This window comes from Miniopterus schreibersii (genome assembly GCF_964146895.1).
Source record: "Miniopterus schreibersii genome assembly, chromosome: 5".
NCBI classification, from domain to species: Eukaryota; Metazoa; Chordata; class Mammalia; order Chiroptera; family Miniopteridae; genus Miniopterus; species Miniopterus schreibersii.
Window position 1 is genome coordinate 90,371,363 of NC_138106.1, and position 19,081 is coordinate 90,390,443.

At 52.3% G+C, this 19,081-nt stretch overlaps 1 protein-coding gene across 2 annotated transcripts in view; it reads left to right on the forward strand.

Moving 5' to 3' along the window:
* Positions 1-19,081, forward strand: part of IQSEC1 (IQ motif and Sec7 domain ArfGEF 1) — a gene marked incomplete at its 5' end in the record, with an annotated part of 201,931 nt that overhangs the window by 19,474 nt on the left and 163,376 nt on the right. The gene's annotated exons all lie outside the window — the stretch shown is intronic.

Genomic DNA, 19,081 nt, shown 5'->3' on the forward strand with positions numbered 1-19,081 from the left:
ACAAAGTAAAGATTATGAAATTGAAGGGGAAAAAAAAGTGCTTTTATGGAGGGATAAACTGCATCCTTTGGAAAATAAAGACTTTGCAATTGAAGTCCAATATCCTTTTAAAATTTTTATCTTTATTGTTGAAAGTATTACAGATGTTGCCCCTTTTCCCCATTGATCCCCTCCACACTGCACCCCTTCCTCCAGCCTTCACCCCACTATTGTCTGTGTCCATGGGTTATGCAAATATGCATATAAGTTCTTAGGATAACCTCTCCCCAACTCCCCAACCCCTGCCTTCCTTCTGCGATTCGACAACCTGTTCCATGCTTCTATGTCTCTGGATCTATTTTGTTCATCAGTTTATTTTGTTCATAAGATTCCACATATGAGTGAGATCTTGTGACACTTGTCTTTCTCTGACTGGCTTATTTCACTTAGCATAATACTCTCCAGGTCCCACTGTGCTGTCTCAAAGGGTAAGGGATCCTTCTTTTTTACAGCCACATAGTATCCCATGGTGTAAATATTTTGAGAAGATGCTTGATATGATTTCAGTCTTCTTGAACTTGTACAGACTTGTTCTGTGTCCTAACATGTGGTCTGTCTTTGAGAATGTCAAAGACATTGCACTTGAGGAGAATGCATATTCTGCAGCTTTGGAGTGAAATGTTCTGTAAATGTCCATTAAATCCATCTGATCTAGCGTGCCATTTAGAGTCACTGTTTCCTTGTTGATTTTTTGTCTGAAAGATCTATCCAGTGAAGTCAGTGGTGTGTTAAAGTTCCCTACTGTGACTGTATTGCTTTCAATCTCTCCTTTAAAGTCCTCCAGAATTTTTTTTTTCTAGTGTGTGAGTTTTTTGTTCTGAGGTGGGTCTCTTGTAGACAGATATACTTGGGTCTTGTTTTCTTATCCATTCAGCTACCTTATGTCCTTTGATTGGAGCATTGAATCCATTTATATTTAAGCTTATTATTGATAGGCACTTATCTATTGCCATTTTATTTCTTTATGCCTATGTTTCTCTTTCTATTTCTTTTTTTTAAAAATATATCTTTATTGATTTCAAAGAGAAGAAAGGAGAGGGAGAGAGAGAGACAGAAACATCAATGATGAGAGAGTCATTGATCAAGCCCACAACCTGGGCATGTGCCCTGACCGGGAGTTGAACCCCGATCGCCTGGATCCTAGGTCGACTCTCTACCGCTGAGCCACGCCCAGCCAGGCTCTCTTTCTCTCTATTTCAACTTCTTATTACAGCAGTCCCTTTAACATTTCCTGCAATGCTGGTTTGGTGGTGATAAACTCCTTTAGCCTTTTTTGTCTGAGAAACTCTTTATTTCACCATCTGTTTTGAATGATAGCCTTGCTGGATAGAGTAGTCATGGTTTCAGATCCTTGTTTTGCATAACCTTGAATACTTCATGCCATTCCCTTCTGGCCCGTAGAGTTGCTGATGAGAAATCAGCTGACAGCCTTATGGGAGCTCCTTTGTAGGTAACAGATTGCTTTCTCCTTCTGCCTTTAAGATTCTTTCTTTGTCTTGAATTTTTGGCATTTTAATTATGATGTATCTGGGTGTGAGCCTCTTTGGATTCTTCTTGCTTGGGGCTCTCTGTGCCTCCTGAACTTGTGTGAATTTTTCCTTGACCAGGTTGGGGAAGTTTTCTGCAATTATTTCTTCGAACAGATTCTCTAACCCTTGCTTACTTTCGACCTCCTCTATCACTCCTATGATGGGAATATTGTTACATTTCATGTTGTCCCACAGCTCCCTTAGACTGTCCTCCTGTTTTTTAATTGATTTTTCTCTTTGGCTCCCTGATTAATTTTTTTCTACCCTCTCTTCTAATTCACTGATACGATCCTTAGCTTCCCCTAATCTGTTTATTCCTTCCAATTTTTATTTTTATTTCTACTGTTATTCTTAATTTCCTTCAGAATTTCCATATCTTTTTTCATGCTTTGAGCATCCTTATGATCATTATACTGATCTGTATCTGATAGATTGCTTATCTCCATTTCATTTAGCTCTTTTTCTGGAGACTTCTCTTGTTCTTTCACTTGGGGCTTGCTTTTTTGTCTTCCCATTTTAGCTGCCTGTTTGGATTTGTTTCTATGTATTAGTTAGATCTGCCAGCCTCCCAGTCTTTTGGATGGTCTCTGGTGCAGGCCAATCAACACCAATTTAGTCTTTATTTTGGTTGTCATGCCATTCTAGTCATTATTGACAACAGTCTTAATGATTGCATTGTGTAAGTTTATAGAACATATATAATCATTAACTATAAGGCTTTGAAGTATGCTGCCTAAGAATAGTTAGGTTAGTCAGACCTCACAGCATGAAAAACTTGAATGCATCAGGGTCACAAACATAGAATGAATCTCATTCACATCAACATCACAACACACCCTATGTCCATTATGGCAGTATTCACAGCAGCCAAGATAAGTGTCCGTTTATAGATGAGTGAGTAGAGAAGATGTGGTGCATATATACAGTGGAATCTTACTTGGCCATAAAAAAAGAGTGAAATCTTGTTATTTGCGACAACATGGATGGACCTAGAGGGTATTATGATAAGTGATATAAGTCAGACAGAGAAAGATAAATACCATATGATTTCATTTACATATGGAATCTTAAAAAAATAATAAGTGAACAAACAGTACAGAAGCAAACTCAGATACAAAGAATAAACTTATTGTTGCCAGATGTTGGGGGTGGTGAAAAAGGTGCAGGGATTAAGAAGTACAAATTCCCAGTTGTAAAAATAGTCACAAGGATGTAAAGTACAGCATGGGAAATATAATCAGTAATACTGTAATAACTGTGTATGGTGCCAGGTGGGTGCTACACTTATTGGGGTGACCCCTTCATAAGGTATATAAATATCTAATTGCTTGTTGTACACCTGAAACTAATAGAATATTGTATGTCACAAGCCAAACCAAACCTGAGCTGTTCATCAGGGATGTCCTCCTGGTTTCTGGCCCTCTGTTGAAGGAAGCCCAGGGCAGATTTTCTTTAATGTGACTGCTGAGTCCAGAGCATGGAGGCAGGGCTAATGGGGGCACAGCCCAGCCCAGCTGCTACTCACAACATGAGCCTGTGCTTGGTGCCTGAGACCAGGCCTGAGGCCAGCAGGGATATTCCCCGCCACTTGCTGGGAGGGTCTTCCTGCTTCTATGTGGGCACAGTTGTGTGTGCATGGATGTGTATGGGGAGTGTATGAGTGTGTATGTTTTTATGTGTGTGAACACATGTACATGCATGTTTTTGTGATTGTATGTGCACGTGCTCATGCAATGGTAAGAATGTGTCTTGTGTATATATTTGTCCATCTATGTGAGGTCAACAGGGTCTGAGAGTGTGTTTGTGGGTTCAGTGGGCCCCATGTCAGATGTGGGAGGGGGGGCAGCCTCCACCGAGGTCCATGGCTATGGACCTGCCCTACATTCAGGAGATAGTTGCATCCTTTCCCGCTTTTCCAGGGTCAGGGAGGGTCCCCCCACCTTGCTCTGCTGCAGAAAAGAGTTGCCCTTCACCTCACACCCAGAGGCATTGTGAGGCCAAGGGCTTGCCCACTTCACTGGTTTCATTTTCAGCCCACAGCGGGTGGGAACGCAAGGCATCTGCAGCTGAGACAGAAGCACAAGCTCCAGGATGTAGGTGAAGGAAGAGTGGGCACTGTGCCAGGCCGAGGCCTTCCTGTGAGGAACAGGACAGCCAGGTTGCAGGCTCGCATTTAATACCCGCAGCTGTGCCTGTGTGTGTCTGCTAATATTTGCATGAAGGAATTCTGTAAGGATGCCCCAAAATTAATGGTAGGGACTCCCTAAGGAGTGGGGGCACCTCGGTGGACATGGGACAGTTGGGAGGGAGATTTTCACTTGATATCTTTTTAATTTTACTTCTGAAACATGAGAATGCATTATTTAAAAAATTAAATGTTTTAAATGTGCAAGTTGCTGGGTTTTGGTTATTTTCTGAATATCCAAAGGGACCCCACCCCACCCCGCAGTGGGGGGACACCCTCAGGGAACACGCGCCTCAGCAAATCCTCCACCCTGAGTCAGAATATTTTGGACGGGCGTCATCTGCTGGGGATGACGGGATGGTGGGGAGCTCTGGAGCAGAGGGAAGGATGGAGAGAGGCCTGCTGACCCAGGTCAGAATCCAGGTGGGGCCTTGGGCAGGTTCCAGCCTCTCTGAGCCTTAGTTTTCTCACCTGTAAAATGAGGTAAGAAACTCTAGCACCCTAGGGCAGCTTGAGGGTTAAATGAGATCATGTCCGCACCTGAAGAGCCTGCCACCTGGTAGGATGAAGTTGAAATCCAGGAAGGGCTCCTGCCGGTTTGGCTCAGTGGTTAGAGCTTCGGCCCTGGACTGAAGGGTTCTTGGCTCAGTTCTGGCCAAGGGCACGCAGCACGGTTGCAGGCTCGATCCCCACCCCTGTTGGCATGGGAGTGGGAGGCTACCAGTAGATGTGTCTCTCTCACATGGATGTTTCTCTCTCTCTCCCTTCCCCTCTCTCTGAAAAGCAAAAGAGAACCCAGGAAGGACGCCCCCTTCCCCCTGCTCCCCGAAAGGCTGGGTGGTCTCCAGCCGGTTTCCTGGGCATTGCATGTGCCCTGGTGATGAATGGGTGGGGCTACAGGTCCTGGCTGGGCAAGGAGCCAAGGTTTGGGAGGAACTTCAGTACACTCCTCACTTCCTGGCCCGTATTGGACTAAGGCATCTTTCTGCTCTCTGCCCATCAGTGGATTGGGCCCAGGAAGGACAGGACGTGACAGGAGAGGCTGGCACTCCCTGGCCAGCCGCCCTGGACTCAGGACCTCCTCAACCGGGGCTTCTGCCTGAAGAAGAGCTCCCAGGGTGGGACCTGCAGGGTGGCAGAAGCGAGGGTGCTGGAGCAGTGTGGCCAGGAGTCTCGGTGGGCCTCTCTCCAAGCCAGGCCTCGGTTCCTGCAGCAGATGCCTGGCCTGGCTCCCCATGCCCCACCCTGAACCCCACCCTGTGCCGTAGCAGGACCCTCCTTTGGAACATACTGGACCTACTCCCACTTCAGGCCTTGGCCCTTGCTGGGCCCTCTCTTGGAGCCGCCTTCGTTCTGCTTGTCCCTCCACCGCAGCTCAGAGGTGACTGCTCCCTGAGGGCTTCTCTTGGCCACCGTCGGAGGGCAGCCCCTGCCCCTCTGCCTCTGCCCCCAATGTCTCATACACCTGCTTCTACTTTCTTTTTTTTAAAAAATGTCTTTATTGATTTCAGAGAGAGGAAGGGAGAGAGAGAGTTGAAACATCAATGGTGAGAGTCATTGATCGGCTGCCTCTTGCACGCCCCCCACCGGGGATCAAGCCTGCAACCCGGGCCTGTGCTCTGACCGGGAATCGGATTGTGATCTCCTGGATCCTACTCCAGTGCTCGACCGCTGAGCCGCACCGGCCGTGCACCTCCTTACACTTCCCGACACAATGTGTTTGCTCATCTGCTTTTCTGGCTGCCTCTCCCGCCGCATGGCAGTGACGTGTCTGTCGTGTTCACCGTGTCGCCCTGTGCTCTGAATGGTGCCTCTGTGTCTGGGAGCCTCAGTTCCCTCATCTGTAAATTGGGGGTAAGAATGTCTCATGTCGAAGGGTGGTGGTGAGTGTGGCGGAAGCAGTACTGAGCTCTTAGAGAGCCTGGCACAAAGTGGGGGCTACATGGCTAGCAGGTGGGATGAATGAATCATTGCCCCAAAGTGGCCTGAGACACCCCCACTTCTCTGGACAAGCCTCCTCAATGTGCGGCGGGTCCCAGAGAGGGACAAGGTTTCCCCGAGGCCTTGCCCGGGGCCCCTGCCTGCTGCCCTGGGCTCGCTCTCTGTTCATGGGCAGGGGCCTGCAGAGACACCCCACACTCAGCAGGGACTTTTCCAGACTTGGCTGAGTTCCTGGGCAGGGCAGTCTGGCAGGATGGGGAGGCGAGGAGGCCAGCCCTTGACAATCGCCTCACTGTGTTAGGCAGGGGGCCCCTGGGCCAGTGGGCAGGGCGCTTGGGGCCCAGAGTCAGGACAGGAAAGTTGAGGGGGTAGGCAGGAGCCCTCTGTGGCCTCTCAGGGGCTCCTGGAGCCCGGGCAGGACAGCCAGGTGGGCGCCAGCAGCAGCACCTCCCAGCTGTCTGGTTTACTGGGCGCCTCCAGCCTGTTAGCTCCCGGAGCCTCACTGTGGCTGCTGAGGCAGGAAGACCAGCTCATTTCGCAGATGACAAAGTGGAGGCTGACACAAACCAGAACTGGGAACCGAGCAGGTCTGTGTGACCCTGCTGTGTGACACTAGGACAAGGCGGCAGGGCAGCCTGAGTGAGGGGGGTGTCCCTGGGTTCAGGCCAACACACCACGTCACCTTCTCTGCATCTCCACTTCCAGAGCCCCAGAGAGGAAGGGGACAGGACTCCGCTCACAGACCCACCAGGCAGTGGCGGGGTGAGCCCCAGCCCTGCTCCGGGGTGTTGGGTGCTCCACCTGGCGGCCTGGCTGAGTGGTCAGGGCACAGACCCAGTGTGCTGCCATTCATGTCTCCCCTGTGACAGGCCTCACAGCTGATGCGTACAGACCTGGCCTGGAGCAGGCGTGGGGCTCTTGCCCTCATCGCTGCCCAAACAAAGAAACTTCTGGAGCCCTAAGAACAGCTGAACATTTGCTGTCTCAGGCCTACCTCTTGGGTCAGCATCGTGTGTACCCAGAGCTGTAAAAACATTCCCTCCTGTGACCCAGAAGTTCCAGGAATGGGTCCTAAAGGAACGTCAGTGGCTTTACACAGGGATTGTATTGAGGGAACACTCCCACACCCGTGTTTATGGGGGAGACCGGAGATGGAGCCAAACCCAATACCCATGCAGGGCTCAGGAAAGCATGCCAGGTTCCAAGCAGCTTTCAGAGGGGTGGCGTGGTATGAGGGAAGGAAAGCTGGAGACCTGAAACCACGCTGAAGAGGAGCGTCAGAGGCAGTGGAGCCTACTTTACCGAGCAGAGTGTGTTTCCATATAACAGAAAACACCCACGCTCCTGCTCACGGACGTGCATTCGGAAAGGCCTGTCCGGAGAATGCTCTCACGTAGGAGCCCTGGTTAGCCCGAGGGAGCTGGGGTGGTGCATGATTTAATTTTCCTTGTGTGCTGCTGCTGTTCCCTGCCGCTGGTTCTGTGAATGTGCATTACTCATTTGATAAGAGGGAGAGGCACAGTGGAATAAGGAGGTGTGCAGCCTTCCGGCCCCTTTGGAAACTGAGATAAATGCCACAAATAATCCCACTGTGGGGCCTGTGACAGTCAGGAGCCACTGTGCCTCAGCTCCCTGCTGAGTCCTGCGCTCAGTGCCCTCACCCCACACAGTGTTTGCCACCCACTGGTCTCTGTAGACAAGTCTACTCACAGGAGCTCCCGTGGCTTTGAGCCACTCCATGGGGCAGGGACTACGAGGAGAGGCCCCATCACATGCCTTGTGGCCTGCTGTGCCTCCCTTTTTCCCGTCTGTCCCCGCTCTCTGTTTTCTTCCCATTCCTTGTCAGTAAAAAGTAGGCCACCCTCTGGCCCAAGACACCTGTGACAGTCTGGGCCTTCCAGGTATTCCTTCCAGAAAGCAGAGGGTGCCAGAATTCTTACAGCAGCGTATGTGTCCTTTTAAAAGCTGACAGAGCACAGCCGGCATGGCTCAGCAGTTGAGCATCGACCTAGGATCCAGATCACGATTCGATTCCCGGTCAGGGCACATGCCCGGGTTGTGGGCTCGATCCCCAGTGGGGGGCGTGCAGGAGGCAGCCGATCAGTGACTCTCTCATCATTGATGTTTCTCTCTCCCTCTCCCTTCCTCTCTCTGAAATCAATAAAGACATATTTAAAAATAAATAGATACATTAATAAACAAAAGCAACAAAACCTTCTAAGCTTAGAGGGCCTGAGGGGATTAACTGTTTTCCTATTCTACCCATCTGGGGAGCTTTTAAAAACAAAGGTGCAGGTGAACAGACATGTCACCATTGAGGCAGATAAACAGGAACAGTCTCACCAGCTGTCAGTGAAATGCAGATTAAGACCAGGATGAGATATCACTACATGTCTTTCAGAATGGCTAAGTGCAAACAGTGCCGGCAGGAAGCGCTGGCAGGGATGCCCAGACACTGGGATGCTCATGCACGGTTGCTGGGAATGAAACGGGTACAAGCTGCTCTGGAAGACGATTTGGTCTTTTCAAAGTAAACGTACCCTGACCCTACGACATAGCTCTTATACTCACGGGCATTTATTCCAGAGAAAGGAAGACTTATGTTCACACAAAACACCGCATGAGAATGTTCATAGCTGTTCTATTCATAGTAGCCCCCAAAGGGAAACCACCCCATTGTCCCAGCAGGAGAGTGGATAAAAAAATGGGTCCATCTACGATGTTGAATATTGTTTATCCATAAAAAGGAAGGAGCTAGTGATACACGCAGTAACTTGGATCAACCTCCAGGGAATTGTGATGCATGAACAAAACCAGTCTTAAAAAGTTATATATTGTCCAATTCCATTTCTGTAACATTCTTGAAATGACAAAATGATGGAAATGGGAGGAAGATTGGTGGTTTTCGGGGGTGAGGGATTGGGAGGAGTGGTGGGTGTGGCTGCAGAGAGAGGGGTAGCCGCAGAGAGCCTGGTGATTGATGGGACCGCTCTATAGCTTGATCACGGGGCGGGGGGTTACCTAGAGCTACACGTGGGATAAAGTTACACAGAGACCCACATGCACCCGTGCTTGTATAACTGGTGGAATCTGAATAACCTTGGCTGATTGTACCAGTGTCAGTTTCCTAGTCTGGATGGTGGACTATAGTTGCAAAAGATGTTATCATAGGGGGAGGCTGGGGGGTGATGCCTGGGACATTTTATGTTTCAACTTCTTTTGAGTATGGTTATTTCAAAGTAAGGAGTTAAAAACAAAAAACAATAACAACAGCAAACCAAGACGCAGGAGCACACACCCAGACACTCTGACTTCATTAGTCAGAGTTGGGGCCTAGGCATCTGTTTTTCTTGGAAGTGCCTTGTGTGTCTACCATATAGCCAGGGAGAGAAGCATTGACCACTCATTCACGTTCAACAGAGGAAACTGAAGCCAGAGAGGGGAAGAGGTTTTCAGGAGGCCACACAGCTACTACAGGAGGAGGGGGATGGCCACCAGCTCCACTGAGCCCAAGGCCTGGGCTTGTCTACTGCTCTGGGCTGGGGCTGGAGGCTTGGACTGAGCCAGGAGGTTTGTTTTTTTTCTTGTATATATGGCTGGGTGCTGGTTAGACTGTGCCAGAGAGTAGGACTGGAGCGGCCAGTTCATTCCGAAGGAAAAGCAAGTGGGCTCCCCAGGAGCCTGATAAAGTAGGGCTGGGGGCTGGGGAGGCGAGTCTCAGAGAAAGGGCTTGTCCAGTTGGCTGGGATGGCCTGTGTGTTCCCGGAGCCTTTGCCGAAGGTTGGGAGAGGCGCTGGAGCCTGCCCAGCTGGCCTCCAAGAACTCTATGTCCATGAGCCTGGTCCAGGCTTCTTCCAAGATGCCGTGTCCCAGGAGGGGAGGTGAAGCAGCTCCAGCAGGGGGTACAGAGGAAGGAGGTTGGACTTCACAAAAAGTGGGACTTGGGGCTGGTAAGCCTGAAGTAAGATTGGGTGGCACTGAGAAAGCCACCTCTCAGAGCCCAGTGTCCCCATATACACAATGAGGATTTCATATATGTGAATAAAACAGATACCTATTACTGTGATACAGAATGTGTTAACGTAACACAGTAATACTTCGTTTGTATACTGTTGGTATCATACTGTTAACATAGAAACATTTAAAGCTGTGAAGAATTTTTTGTGAGTTTATTTGAGCCAAACTGTCTCTGGAAGCAGAATCTCATTGGATTGAGAGAACCCTCAGGAGAATGGCGGTTTTGCCCCCCACTTGACACGTTACAGTCAAAACAGCGTAAGTGAGTTACCCGAAATCCTTTGGTGATAGATTAGGGAGGCGGGAGAAAGCAAAGGCGGAAAACCTCTGGAACTGGATAAAAAGTAAAGTGATGGACACATACATCTTTTACTTACTTAGGTGGGTGCAGGATAGTTAATAGTCAACAACTAACATGACAACAATCTGGGGATTTGTGGTCTCCTGTGCTTCGAAGGGTTTGAAAGGAAATTACCTCGTTTTGCAAAGGCATGTTAATCTGGTTATCTCAGGTGCAGAAAGACAACGGAGAGGCCTGGTTAAGGTGAAAGTTAACCTTTCTCAGGAGAAAATACCAGCCTAGGACATAACTACCAGCCATGAACTGCTTTTAGTTAAAAAAGTTTTAATTTCAGATGATCCTTTGTGGTTGTTTTAGGTCTGAGTTCGCAAGGCTGCCACGCAGGCCTGCCCTGAGCTTGTCAGGCGAGTGAGCACGTGGCCCTTTTGTCCGCAGCACGTTAATATAATCTCTGTTGTATATGAAAGGTTAATGGTCGGTAGCGCGAGCAGCTAAACAGCCATCTCAGACAGTGGATAAAGAAAAATTAAATGTATTAAAAGGGGATGGGGTACCCAAAGGGAAGGCTGCACAGCGCTGAGCCGAAGGGCACTGGGTCCGTGAGGGCAGCAGATAGACTCGGGACAGTGAGGCAGGGACGGCGCGTGGAAGAGGCAGCAGGAGAGCCCAGGCTGGCGGCTCTGGCCACCGAGAGGTCAGAGGGAGGGGGCCTTGGGGCAGGTTCAGGGGCGAGCCCCGGACGAACTATGGCTGCCCATTGCTCCCCTTTTGCAAGTCTCGTGGGGTCCCCTCGGAGGGATGGAGGCGGTGCTGGCACGCTCCCCTGCTGGGGAGGTGGGGAAGATGTGTGTGCCGGGTCCTTTGTCCTGAGTGTATTTATCCCTTTGCCGTCGTTTGTCTACTCTCAGCCACCAAAGCTTTTTTACCGTTCCGGTCGTATGTCTGCTCTCAGCCACCTCAGCAAAGAACCGTACGAATCTTAACTCTGTTCATTCATGTATCAGTTCATAATTTCTCTGAAAGCTCTTAATTCTGACCAGTATGACACCCATGTCCAAATTTAATACGACTGCAAAGGGTTAAATCTCTTGAAGGCAGGACTCTGAGGGGAGGTCTCAGAGGAGTGTCATCAGCTTTCCAGGGGTGCTCTTTCAGAGTCATTAGTCAATGTGGCAGGTCCTGAGGCAGCCACGGGGCCACTTGTCTGGTTTTGCTGCTTTCCTGGGCCTGGAGCTGAAATACAGCTGAGGCCTGGATGTTATCTTCAGGGAGGAAACACTCAGGGTCTAAACCTCATGACCACAATGTGCTGGGGGAGGAGAGGTTCCCCTGGAGACAAGGTTCTTGTTTCCCAATTTCCTCCCTTGCCGGCATCTGGGGCTTTCTGCCCTGGTGAGTCTCTGTACCCAGTTTCTGTACCTGGCCCACCTAACAGTATATGTAATGTAATATCAGCTATATTGAATAAGGTACTAATCCTTTGAATTCTATATTAGTCACAGCTGGTGTTTATCGAATGCTGACTCTGCCTGGCATCTTCCCAAAACACTACAGATGAGGCACAGAGAGTTTCAGTAAGTTGCCCGAGGTTACACAGCTAGTGTGTGTCCAAGCAGGGATATGAACCTGGACTGCTTGGCTCTACTACTCATGTCTTAACTTTTAAGCTCTAAGATCTCAATATACACTGTTCTATGTAGTAATAATAACTATGTGAGCATCTCCCATATGCATGCACCAGAGTTTTCTGATTTTTTGTTCAGGTAATATTTCATCTTTCTTCACAATATCCATGTGAAGGGGAGCTGTTATTGTTACCCCATGTTCCACATGAGGAGACTGAGGCTTAGGGACATTCTGTCACGTCCCAGTTTGGAACTGAGGTTTAAACCCAAGTGGTTGGTTCTGAGTTCAGGCATGCCTGGCCTGGCGGCCTCTCTGACAATCACTCTGGGTTTTTCCTACTTGGGCCTGTGCCTCTCCTGTTCACAACTGGGATGAGCACGGAAGGTAGGTGTGGGGAGCACAGGCCTCACTCAGCCTGACAAGACCTCGTGGACCCCACAGGGAGCAGGAAGAGGGAGGGCCGGTCTCATTCAGAGCCAGTCCTCACTGGGCTTCCAGGGAGCCAGAGATGCCAAGAGGGGGTCTGCCAAGGGGTTGAGGCCACCAAGGGATTCCCAGTGGTAGGCAAGGAAGTGGGTGGGAGGAGTGGAGGGCCCAGGCAGGGGCCGCTGGGGTTTAGGGCTGGACCACATCACTGTTAGGGCCCCCTCAGTCCCTGTGAAGTCCCCATCTTCACATGTATACTTTGGCAACTGTACCATCCGGCTGGGAAATGTTCACCCTCAGTACCTTGAACCATGTGCCACTGTATGGCAGGGCACCACCACGCCTCCCTGCTGGCGCAGCTGATACCTGTGAAGTGTTAACAGTGATGCCTAGTACATAGGGACTGCTTAAAACTACTCACTGTTGTTAGGGAAGTGGGAGAAAGAAGGAGAAGAGCAGAGGGAAGGAAGGAGAAAGAAGGGACAGTAGAGCCTGCCTGGGGACAAGGTGGGCAAGGAATCAGGGTTTTGTAGGGTGAATTGGAGTTTGCTGTAGCATAAAAAGGCAGGGAATGGAAGGGTGCTCCAGGCACAGGATGCCCTGAGCTCTATGCTTTAAGCATTTGTAAGGGGGAAGGAAGGGGAAAGGGGGAGGGCGTGATCCCATGAACCTCATGAGGTTCATACAAGAGGTTCATGCAAGAGCTAGATGAGGGAGAATTTGAAAAAAACAAAAACTGCCGCAGCAGGAGGTGGGCTCCCTGAGGCAGGCCCAGATATGGCCATGGGATGGTAATGTCATTAGAGCAGAACTGGAGCTGGGAGCTGGATCCCCTGCTTGTGCCAGGCAGCTTTGCCCCTGGGCGGAGAGGGCTCTGGCAACCCTGGAGCCCGGTCACTGTATCCTCACATCATACATGGCACATCGCATCTGAGGGGCCAGGCAGGAGGACTTCAGAGCTGAGACCCCTTGCCCAGATGTGGGATTTCTGAAGACCAGAATTGCTCACCATGCCCAGCATGGGTCCTGGCATGGGAGGGAGGAAGCCTGCCCATCCAGAGTGAGTAGGCACAGAACAGCGAACGTGCAGGGAAGTGACTGGCAGGCATCCTGACATCATCCCTCAGGTCCTCTTTTCTTCTCAGTTTTTGGCAAGGCCTTGTTGATATAGAGTTGCTGAACCCACAGTGTGGGCACTTGGGGATACACTCTGGCTCTGGGGGAAGGGACCCCTCTCTGGCGTCATCAGCTGGGGCTGAAGGAGAAGGTGCCTGGGGCAGGGCTTGGTTCTGTGGAATCTAATCTGCTGACCGTGGGCTTCGAAACCAGCCATGCTTTAGCTGGACAGGAGGTAGCAGAATCGCAGGTCAGTGTGAGGATGTGGAAGGAGGAGTCTCCACCAAGACTCTAGTGAGGGGAAGCAGGAAAACAGAGGCTGACGCTCAGACAGTCCGTGGCCAGTACCCAGCATCAGCTCAGGCGGCAGAGCCCACAGGGTCAAGCGCAGGCCCCACAAACCAGGTGCCCTGGCCTCTGAGGTTCTGGGTAGGGGAGAGTGTGTTGGTAGCTTGGTGGGGAGGGGTTGTGTCCCGTGGGAGAAGGCAGCAAGAGAGGCCTGCTCCAATGACACCGCTCCAGGGCTGCGCTGTGTCCTGACAGCTGCTCCCCAGAGGGGCAGGGCCGGCAGTGCTGGGGCAGCCAGGGCCCTGCCTGGTGGAAGGCACGCCCCAGGCCCAAAGCTTCGGCTGCCAGGGATGTTGCCAGGCACAGCAGACAGAGGCTCTTGCTTCTCCACAGTAGTTCCTATCTGGTTTTCCCCTGTGAGTGATACACTGTTACGTATTCCCATTGTACAGATGAGAAAACAGAGGCACAGGGAGGTGAAGGGACTTGCACCAAATCTGTGGCTAAAGGTGAAGAGGGATCTGACCCCAGGTGGGGCTGGCTTCTGGCCCAGATCCAGAGCTGGATGCAGAGTCTCTTGGCAGGGACTCTGGGTCCCGGGTGGCGGGCCCTGCCTGTGGTCTCCAGGGCCTCTTTGGGGAAGGAGCATGGTGGTCATAAGCCAGACACACCTGAGTTGCAATCTCTGAGCTCCTGTCAGAGCTGTTAGACCCACGATGCTTCCCCTCTGAGCCTCGGTTTTCTCACCATGTGGGGGGAAGGGGAGAACTCCCTCCCCTCTTCCGACCGCACTCGCTGCCTCTGGCCCCCAGTGTGTGGCAGGGGAAAGGATCAAAGGGGGCACCTTCACAGCCATGAACAGTCTCAGCTGGGCTGACAGTGACTGGACATGCAAGGCCCTGCCTCTAGGGTCAGGACACTGATGGGAGGGCAGGCAGTGAGCCTGTGAACAGTAAGTGACTCAGTTCTGTTCGCATGGGCTCTGAGAGAAATAAGTGGGTGGTGGGGCGAGAGTGCTGAGCGGCTGGGGAGGGGACACTGCTGTAGAGAAGGAAGACCTCTGCGAGTAGGAAAGGAAATGTTGGGTGTGGTGATTGGGGGCACAGCATTCCATGCAGAAGGGACAGCAAATGCGAAGTCTCTGGGGTAGGAGTAAAATTGGCACGTTGGGGGAACAGCGAGACAGCCAGGGTGGTGGTGGTGGAGGGTAACATGCGAGGAGGCTGAGGAATCGGGACAGTCCATTCATGGGAAGGGTTTGTGTGTGGCAGGGGACCCTTGGGCAGAGCTGTGAGCTGGCAGGCCCAGGCCTCAGCTGGGTCCAGGCCATATCCTAGGGTGGGTTCATCAGTTCTGACTGTCAAGATTTTCAGGGGGAAACTCCCCGTGGGGCTTTGGGCCTTGGCTTCCTCATTGAAAAGAGATCAGTCGTATTTGATGTTTCCAGAGCCACTTGTGACTGAGCCCCCAAACTGCCTCTGGGGCTGAGACGGCAGCTTCTCAGCTGACCTGTCAGAGGGAAAGAAAGCACGTGGTTTCTTGCATGTGAGGACCCAATCCTTCCCAGGCTGCCCGCCTACCCGAGGGCCTGTCCTGGGACACCCAGTGTGGCCTGAGTTAGCAGGGCCCCAGGGACATTGATGGTGGGGGACACTGGCAGCTCTGGCTCACTTTTGCCATCTCAGGAGCAGCCTGTGCACTGACTGCTACAGGTTCAGCTGCTCCCTCCCTCCAGGCCCACTGGACACTGGGCCCACCTTCCTATCTGCACTGAGGCTGGGCTCCAAGGAGCCCTCAGGGGAAATTAGTCCCACCATTTGGCCCTAAAATTCCCCCAGGGACCAAAAGCACTGCTCACTCATCCTCTGAGAACAAGTACAGGGAGGAGTGACCCCCAGGACCCGGGCTCAGCCAATAGTTCCTCTGAGATCCCAGGCTGGTGGTCCTCAAATGGCTGGCTTCGAGCAGCTGGAAGCTGGAGCCCATGGGTTCTGTTGTTTTGTGCCTACACTTGGTGGAAGCAAGGTGTCCAAGAGTCCCTCCCTCATGTATCTTATCTCTTGATTTTCATAAGATGTCTTCAGAGGAATGCATTCTGTTTTTACAAGAGAGGTTGGACACTGCGGCATAGATGAAGGCCCCTGGATGGAAGCAACAGGTCTCTGCTCACAGTCTAGTGGGCCGGAGAGTCAAGTACCAGGCAGCTGGCCCCGGAGTGGGGCTGGCACAGGGGCCCAGCGGTGCATCCGTGGGAGTCAGGGAGGAAGGAACCTCTGTGCTGCATTGCAGAGGTGACCGGAAGCTGGATGAGCCGTCCCCAGGAAGGGGCATGCTTTGTGAGGACCTGTGAAGAATGGATGTGACCAGCACGTGGAGAGCAAGGAGCAGGGGAGGCAGAGCCTAGTCCCACCCAGGAGCTTGGCCTCTGTGCGGGCCTCTGACCAAGCCTGAAAGGAGGTTCACAGGGCCGGGGACCCACGCGTCAGGGTGCAGTGGATGCTATGTGGGGTCATGGAGACCAGCTCTTAGACTCTGAGGCTGTATGAGGCTGTGAGAAGGGGCAAGGCAGTGCTATCTGGGCACTGCTTCCCTCAGCCAGCGCTGGGCTGGTGGTCCACACGTGCTCACGCACCTGCTTACACACCCTCATCCAAGCCGGACTGTGCACACTCCACAGCCAAACATAGTAACAGTGGTCGTGCATGTTTGATGAAGCTGTCAGGGCCCCACTTCTTCCCAGTCACACAGTGAGACAGAACTTCTGTTAGCCCATTTCACAGAAGTCACTTGGTCAGGGTTTCCACCTGGTGAGCAGACCTGGGCAGGGACTGTAATCCCTCTGTGAGCACTCCTGGCACAGTAGCACCTGCTCACCGTGTGTGCATGCGCCTCACACCGCGGCCCTCCCAGTCCTCAGCCACACGCGGGCTCCAGACCTCACACCGCGGCCCTCCCAGTCCTCACAGCCACACGCGGGCTCCAGACCTCATGCACAGGGCATCCCCCCTTAAGTCGGGCCCTTGCATGTCACTCTCTTTGCTCACACACTCAGGCGCCCCTTCCTTGTTGGCCTGGGGTGCCTGGGAGGTGTGTGGGTGTCCACTACTGGATGGCTAGGTCAGGGTGAAAGGTTCAGGAAACTTCTGGAAGTAGCCGAGCCCCTGGCTTCTGAAACCATCCATGTTGCAGACAGCAGTCCGTTCTGCCTGCCAGCCAGTGGTTGCCTTGCCCGGGGCCAGCCTGCGGAAGGCTCTGAAATGAAGGGACTGCAGTGGTTCTCTTGTCCTAGGGTATCAGGGGCTGGGTAGGGGCTGTCACAAGCCCTCTGCTTCTCAGGTTGGACCACTTAGTTTGTCATAAAATTAAGGTTTAGCTCTCGCCAGACAGGGCAGGTAGACATGGTCAGGGAGTGACCATAGTAGCACCCACTTCGAGGCTGGGCACCCCTCATTTTGCAGCCCATGACTCAGTGCTGCTCAGTCCTGGAAGATGGGGCCAGAGGTCAGAGCAGACAGCAGGACCCTGGGCTCTGCCCCACCTCCTCTCCTCAGTGTTGTTTCTCGAGCACTGTGGGTGCAGATCACTCAGGATGTCCAGTGAACAGTCCTGCTTCCTTTGCAGAGTCACTGTGTCAGCAGGGGAACTGGCAGCAAATGGCAAATCCATTTTTAATATAATGTGTCACATGATAAGTGCTACAAAGAAAAGTCATCAGGGGATAGGGAGTGATGGGATGGTGGTCAGGGAAGGACTCTCATCAAATGATAGGCACCATTTACCAGATGACAGAAGGAAAGGGGGATGAGCCACAGGACTGCCTGGAGGAAGAACGTCCAGGCGCTGGGGACAGCCAGTGCAAAGGCCCTGAGGCGGAGCGTGCTTGCTCTGTTTGAGGGGCAGCAAAGAGGCAGGCGCTAGATGGGATCTGCCCCCATCCTTGCAATCTCCCCATCACATGCAATCTGAATTATGACCCTCATGCAGCCTTGGGACACAGGCATAGCAAACATGGGCTCCATGTTACCATTTCACAGATGAGGAAAACTGAGATCCAGGGACCAGAAGAGTATTGGTGCCAGACTTGGGCCCAGAGCCCAGGCCCCCACATACCTACTCCCAGCACCATCTGGCCTCTGTGCCCTGGCTTTGCTGCTCGTGGGGCCTCTGTGGAGGCCACCGTTGGAGCTCTAGTGTCAGTGGTGCTACGTGGCTGGGTCCATCCCAGCTTGGCGGCCCTATTCACAGCTTGGGAATTCAGGAACTAAGGTCCCAGCCAGTAATTGCCTTCTTTCGAAGACAGCAGCTTCCTCTGCCATGGTCGTGAGAGGGAAGCCAATGTACTTGTCTGGGGAGAGGCAGGGCAGCAGTTCTGGGCGCTGGACCAGTGTCTGCATCACTCTTGGCAGATGGCCGCTGTTGCCAGCTTCCCCACCTGCCCCTGGTTCTCAGCCTAGTTATCTGGTAACTAGTCTCGCCCCAGTGTGGAGCCACCATGTCTAGCCTGGGCCCTCCTCAAGACACTGGCCTGCCCTGTCCCCTCCTGGGCTCTGGGCTCCCTGTTGTACAAGGGTGGCTTGGACTAAGCACTTTGAGGGCCTTACAACTTTAGCCTACAGGACGGGTTGTTCCAATGGGAACTGGGCAAGTGGCCCCTGGCAGGGAGGGATGGTGGCAGAAGCACCCCTGGTTGAGAACCGCTGCTCTAGAAGCAGAGTGCATTCCCTGGGCCAATGGAGAAGCACCTCCTACAGCCGGCACTTCATTCTTTGGCTTTGCCAGAGCTCAGAGCTGGCTGGGATCAGGCCCTGTATCCACACCAGCCCTGGAAAGCCTGACATCCTTGCTCAGCACCAGCTCCTGTCTGAGGCCCACGTCTCTGGGACATCATTCGCCACACACAGGGATGTGGTCTTTTCTGAGCCTCTGTTTTCTCGATATGGTCAGGAGAGTGTTAGTGAGGGTGCAGTGGGACCGGAGCTTTGTCCATGATAATCAGCAGAAAAGGGACCTGAAGCAGCAGAGGGGGGTGTGCACTGTGACATTTCTGTTCTGCTCACAGAGTCACCATCCCTCCAGGGAATGCTGAATGGACACCTGGTGGGCCAGGAGTTGCACTGAGCCCAGGGATGGGCTGTGCAAAGAGATGTCCAGCCGTGTCCGGAGATGCTTGTGCTGCGGGGGGGGGGGGGGGGGGGGCATAGTAAACAAGTAAATGAACAGGATCATTTCCGAGGAAAATCAGATGGGGTGGGGAATGAAGGGTGTCAGAGAGTAAGGGAAGGAGTTGAGGAGAGTGGTTATGAGCCACCTAGGAGGGCCCCTCTGGCAGAGGGACTGCAAGAAAGGCCCGAAGGGTGTGGTGAATTGGGGGATATGAAGGACGCCAAGGTCTGGGTGTCGGGAGCTTCAGGTCAGATGGCCAGCAGGAGCCAGGTCATGGAGGGCACTTGACGGGTCAGGAGTTTGCTTTTCATTCCAAGAGCAGCAGAGGGCTCTGTGAGGCTGTGGGACATAAGAGCCATGCTAAGGTTCCTGCAGCTGATGTGTAGGGAATGACCAGAGGGCAGCCGGGTAGAAGCTGGGCCCTGCCAGGATGGGTGAGGAGACTGGCTG